General features: G+C 40.2%; 1 protein-coding gene across 1 annotated transcript in view; it reads right to left on the bottom strand.

Moving 5' to 3' along the window:
- Nucleotides 1–3213, bottom strand: part of LOC143941063 (stAR-related lipid transfer protein 6-like) — a 35546-nt gene extending 32333 nt beyond the window's left edge. The window contains exon 1 of the mRNA XM_077462993.1: nucleotides 3076–3213. The gene's annotated coding sequence lies outside the window, so the exon portion shown is untranslated. The remainder of the gene's footprint in view (nucleotides 1–3075) is intronic.
- Between the last annotated feature and the right edge of the window lie 2787 nt (nucleotides 3214–6000).

A 6000-nucleotide genomic window follows, 5' to 3' on the forward strand; every position in this document is an offset into this window, starting at 1 on the left:
TTGATAGGGTATTGCAGGGTGTGTATTGGCAGAGTATTGGCAGGGTATTGCAGAGTATTGGCAGGGTATGTATTGCAGAGTATTGGCTGAGTATTGGCAGAGTATTGACAGGGTATTGCAGAGTATTGGCAGGGTATTTATTGGCAGAGTATTGGCAGGGTATTGCAGAGTATTGATGGGGTATTGCAGAGTATTGGCAGGGTATTGCAGAGTATTCGCAGGGTATTGAAGAGTATTGGCAGAGTATTGGCAGAGTATTGAAGAGTATTGACAGGGTATTGCAGAGTATTGGCAGGGTATTTATTGGCAGAGTATTGGCAGGGTATTGCAGAGTATTGCAGAGTATTGGCACAGTATTGCAGAGTATTGATAGGGTATTGCAGAGTATTGGCAGGGTGTTGCAGAGTATTGGCAGGGTATGTATTGCAGAGTATTGGCAGGATATTGAAGAGTATTGGCAGAGTATTGAAGAGTATTGGCAGGGTATTGCAGAGTATTGGCAGGGTATGTATTGGCAGGGTATTGCAGAGTATTGGTAGGGTATTGCAGAGTATTGATAGGGTACTGCAGAGTATTGGCAGGGTATTGCAGAGTATTGGCAGGGTATGTATTGCAGAGTATTGGCGGGGTATTGCAGAGTATTGGCGGGGTATTGCAGAGTATTGGCGGGGTAGTGCAGAGTATTGATAGGGTAGTGCAGAGTATTGATAGGGTAGTGCAGAGTATTGGCAGGGTATTGCAGAGTATTGATACTGATAGGGTATTGCAGAGTATTGATAGGGTATTGCAGAGTATTGGCAGGGTATTGCAGAGTATTGATAGGGTATTGCAGAGTATTGATAGGGTATTGCAGAGTATTGGCAGGGTATTGCAGAGTATTGATAGGGTACTGCAGAGTATTGGCAGGGTATGTATTGCAGAGTATTGACGGGTATTGCAGAGTATTGGCGGGTATTGCAGAGTATTGGCGGGTATTGCAGAGTATTGGCGGGTATTGCAGAGTATTGGCGGGGTATTGCAGAGTATTGATAGGGTAGTGCAGAGTATTGATAGGGTACTGCAGAGTATTGGCAGGGTATGTATTGCAGAGTATTGGCGGGGTATTGCAGAGTATTGATGAGTATTGGCAGGGTATTGCAGAGTATTGATGAGTATTGACAGGGTATTGCAGAGTATGGATGAGTATTGGCAATTTGGCAGGGTATTGCAGAATGCAACTTACTTACACATGACACTACTAGTGACTGACCTCCTGGTATTTTCTTCTTCCCTTCTGTTCTGGGGGGAGAAGAAGTAAACTCAAAGTGCACTGCAGCGGCTGTTTCCCCAGGAGGCACTGGGTAGAGGGGAGCGGGAGGACAGTCCGGCGCGCAGCGTGTGTCACACTGACGGGCTCGTGCCAGTGCGTGCCCACGCCGAAGTCATGTGACCGGTTGCTAGATGCGGAGCGGCCTCTGCCTAGCAACCAGTCACTCGGCGGCTGAGGAGCGGCGCGGACTACGCGCTGCATAGCCTCAGCCGGCCCTGCTCAGACAGCTAATGGGAACGGCGTTCCCGCTGTGGAAATAGTACGGGAACGCTGTTCCCATGCGTTCCCGCAGCACTCGAGCCCTGGACACCCCCCAGGCACGATATTTAAAGGAATATTTCACTTTTTTTTCCACTTTAATCGTCATTAAAATCAGTGCTCCCAAAAAAAGTCAGTTTTAAAAAAAAAAAATGAGGCGTTGACCCATGTCCCCTGGGGCAGGAACCGGTCCCCAAACCCTTTTTAGGACAATATCTTGCATATTAGCCATTAAAATTATTTTTATTTCGAACGTTCGAGTCCCATAGACTTTAATGGGGTTCTAAAGTTTGTACGAATTTCCGGTCCGTTCAAAAGTTCTGGTGCGAACCAAACCGGGGGGTGTTCAGCTCATCCCTAGTGGCCAAACACACAGAATGATTTTATATGCGATCATACTGTAGATCAATTTTTACTGTTCAGGAGAAAAATAAGTCTAGAAGATTGGGCAGGCACCAACGCACTAATTAAAATTATTTGATAAGATCAAAATTGATTGAAAACAAGTTTGAAATAGCATAATCGACCCAGTCTAATCCCATATGTTGTGCTGTAATCTACAACAAAAACTTAAAAAGGTATCGATATAATAATGGATATGTACACTAATACTTTTTTGGTACAAATTAATCAATAGGTATTTTAAACTGTGATTTTTAAATAGATATTTCTATGTACAAATAAATTTGATATGTTATATGTAGGAATAAAAAGCGAAATCTTGCTAGCATTTGTTGAATGCTGTTTACTTAACATTGCTTTCAAACTTTTTATTTTTATTTTTTTTAATCATATATCAAACCTAACTCCGCAAATTAATAGACTGAACAATCGTTCAAACAACCAGAATCAAAAAAAAAAAGATCATATGATGCAACATACACTTATTGAGATATACACATCACTGATAAGACACTTATCAGTCTGGCTAGAAAATTCTTTTTAAGTATTATCTACTATCTTCTTTTCTACGATTGAATTTTTCTAGCCAGACTGATATTACTCTACACATATTACTCTGTAGTCTGTGCCAAGGACTCGCATCCTTATGGGGGCCATACACATAACGATCTGATCAAAAAACAATCAGATAATATGATCAAATCTACGAATTATCAAAAAGACAATCATCGATTTTGAGCAAAACCGATCAACTTCATCGAAATTACTCTGATCAGTCTGGCTAGAAAATTCTTTTTAAGTATTATCTTCTATCTTCTTTTCTACAATTGAATTTTTCTAGCCAGACTGATCAGAGTAATTTCGATGAAGTTGATCGGTTTTGCTCAAAATCGATGATTGTCTTTTTGATAATTCGTAGATTTGATCATATTATCTGATTGTTTTTTGATCAGATCGTTATGTGTATGGCCCCCATAAGGATGCGAGTCCTTGGCACAGACTACAGAGTAATATAATTGCAGTATGAATGGGATGCCAGCCATGAATGGACTCTTGGCATGTCACACTTGGCTCTCTGTTGAGCCCCGGTCTTGGTCAAGTCTTACCTTGGTGCCTGGGATCCTGCAGAGAAGCAGCAGTGGCTGTGACCCTGATCACGTCTTCTGTACTATGCACAGGGACTGACTCTGCTGGTGACATACAGTAACATACCGGAGGAGAGCTGCCAGGAAGTGGAGGTGTTGCTAGCTGCAATTGGAAGCAGAACTGCTTTCTGAGAGGCCATATAATCTTTTTTAATTGCCTTTTTTTTGCAGGCATTATGTAAAATAATCTAATCCCCTATGGTAGCCATACACACTTTGATAAAAAATGAGTGATTCCTTTTCTGGTCCATAGGAAGAAATGAATCTATAATTTCAAAATTCAGATCTATTTAAAAAAAAAATATGTTATGTTATTTTTTTTTATTTTAAATTATATTTTTGTATAGTTTTTAATATTTTTTTATTTTTAATACATATAATTTTTTTTATGTTTTATTTTAAAATATATTTTTAAAAATATTATTATTTTTCATTTTTAATATTTTATTATTTTATTTTTTAATTGTATTATTATTATACAGGATTTATATAGCACCAAAAGTTTGCGTAGCACTTTACAACAGCATGAGGGCAGACAGTACAGATACAATTCAATACAGGAGGAATCAGAGGGCCCTAATAATAATAATAATTATTGTTATATAGAATGTATATAGCGCCAGCAGTTTGGGCAGCGCTTTACAACAACATGAGGGGAGACAATACAGTTACAATACAAGAGGAATCAGAGGAAATATCATTTAAAAATATAACAAAAAAAATATTATTTTTAAATCTTTTTTATTATGTGTGTGTGTGTGTGTGTGTGTGTATTTATTTTTTTCAAAATATAACCAAAAAATTGCATACACGCAATGATAAATGAGCGATTCCTTTTATGATCAGTCTCTTTCAGATCTGTAGGAAAAATAGATCTATAGTCAAAAACTCCTTTAATTGATATGCCACATGCGAGAAAGTGGATTTCAATAGATAGTCAAGATAAGATTGTAACTTACAGTCATACGTTATCGATCACCCATTTTCACAAAGTAATCTCATCATCTGAGTGATCGAAATACGATTGTATTCACAAACAAAGTATCTCAGTGCTGTTTTGCAGGACTAGTAAACAAATGCAGAGCACTTGTATTTGTAATTGTATGTACTTCATACATTGAGGCATGGACATGTCCAATATCAAACTTTAATTTAACATTTAAATACACTATATTAACAAAAGTATGGGATGCCTGCTTCTACACGCACATGAACTTTAATGGCGTCCCAGTCTTAGTCCGTAGGGTTCAATATTGAGTTGGCCCACCCTTTGCAGCTATAGCAGCTTCAACTGTACAGGGAAGGTTGGCCACAAGGTTTAGCAGTGTGTCTTTGAGTATGTTTGTCCATTCTTCCAGAAGTGCATTTGTGAGGTCAAGCACTGATGTTGGATGAGAAGGCCTGGCTCGCAGTCTCCGCTCTAATTCATCCAAAAGGTGTTCTATCAGGTTAAGGTCAGGACTTTGTGCAAGCTAGTCAAGTTCCTCCACCTCAAACTCGCTCATCCATGTCTTTATGGACCTTGCTTTGAGCACTGGTGGGCAGTCATGTTGGAACAGGAAGGGATCATCCCCAAACTGTTCCCACAAAGTTGGGAGCATGAAATTGTCCAAAATGTCTTGGTCAATTGGTTCTTAATATGCTATTTCAAACTTCATCTGAAGAGTTGAAAGCTGTTATAGCTGCAAAGGGTGGGCCAACTCAATATTGAACCCTAAGACTGGGATGCCATTAGCCCCTGTACACACGGTCAGAGATTTCCACAACCAAATCCGTCGGATTCTGCCCGTCGGATCTTGTCCGAAACTGTTGCATACACACGGTCGGACAAAGTTGGCGAAAAATCAGATCTTTCAGATCTAACAGGGAAAATCAACACTTTAGAAGTGAAGAAACTTACTGTCTGGGCCAAACTTCCCCTGTCTGTGGTAGGCAGGATTAATCTCATTAAGATGATCCTTCTGCCCAAGTGTCTGTATGTGACTTGTCACATGCCTACATCAATACACAAATAATTTTTTAAAACCCTGGACACGCTACTTCTGACCTTTATTTTGGCCACCCATAGATGGAAACTTAAATTCTCCACTTAAAAGCGAAACTAGGGAACTTAGAACTAGGCACTAGTACCATACACATGGAAAGAGGAAGCCCAATATGGCTATTCCTATGTAAAGTCCACTTTAAGTGTATGGGTCAGTAGAGCTCCAACAGTGTTAAAGCCAGAGCCAGTAAATGTAACGAAGACCCACGTCCGTATCTTTCCAGACAGAGTGAATCTGTCTTTGTTTGAGAGATGCTGTGGCCGTGTGTATATACACCCCGACCATATATACACGCGGCCACAGCACCTGTCAGAGACAGATTCACTCTGTCTGGAGCGATACGGACGGTGGGTCAAGGAACTAATAAAGGCTGTGACCTCCGACCAGAATTTCCTGATCTAACTGTATTCCCACATTAGATGGAAGAATCTGCCATCAGCCATGTTGCATCTGGAGCATATTGCGGGGGGCAATTTGTTGAGTTTAAACAATAATAATGATGTGAAGTAAGATCTATATAGCAGTTTGGTCTGTATGACCTTATCTCGGGAAGATATGACCGAAGGAACCTGGAGGGGAAGTATTTCTTGCCAGATGTCCTCCGTCAGCTCAGGGATGTCAGTTTTCCATTTGTTGGCCGTGTTGCTAAGTCTATGAGTAGTAGAGTGCAATGTTGAGACTAGTTTAGTATGAGAGGGATCCGTTAGCATTCGTTCTAGCGGAAAGGGTTGAACATTTATGGTACGCAGGCCTAACTGCATAGACGTTATGTGGCGTATCTGTCAATAAAGGAAATAGGCTGTACCTGTTATCTAAGAATAAATGCAATATCATTTTCACC

This window comes from Lithobates pipiens, unplaced genomic scaffold, assembly GCF_037356315.1.
Source record: "Lithobates pipiens isolate NorthernLeopardFrog02 unplaced genomic scaffold, aLitPip1_a1.2 Scaffold_3, whole genome shotgun sequence".
NCBI lineage: Eukaryota > Metazoa > Chordata > Amphibia > Anura > Ranidae > Lithobates > Lithobates pipiens.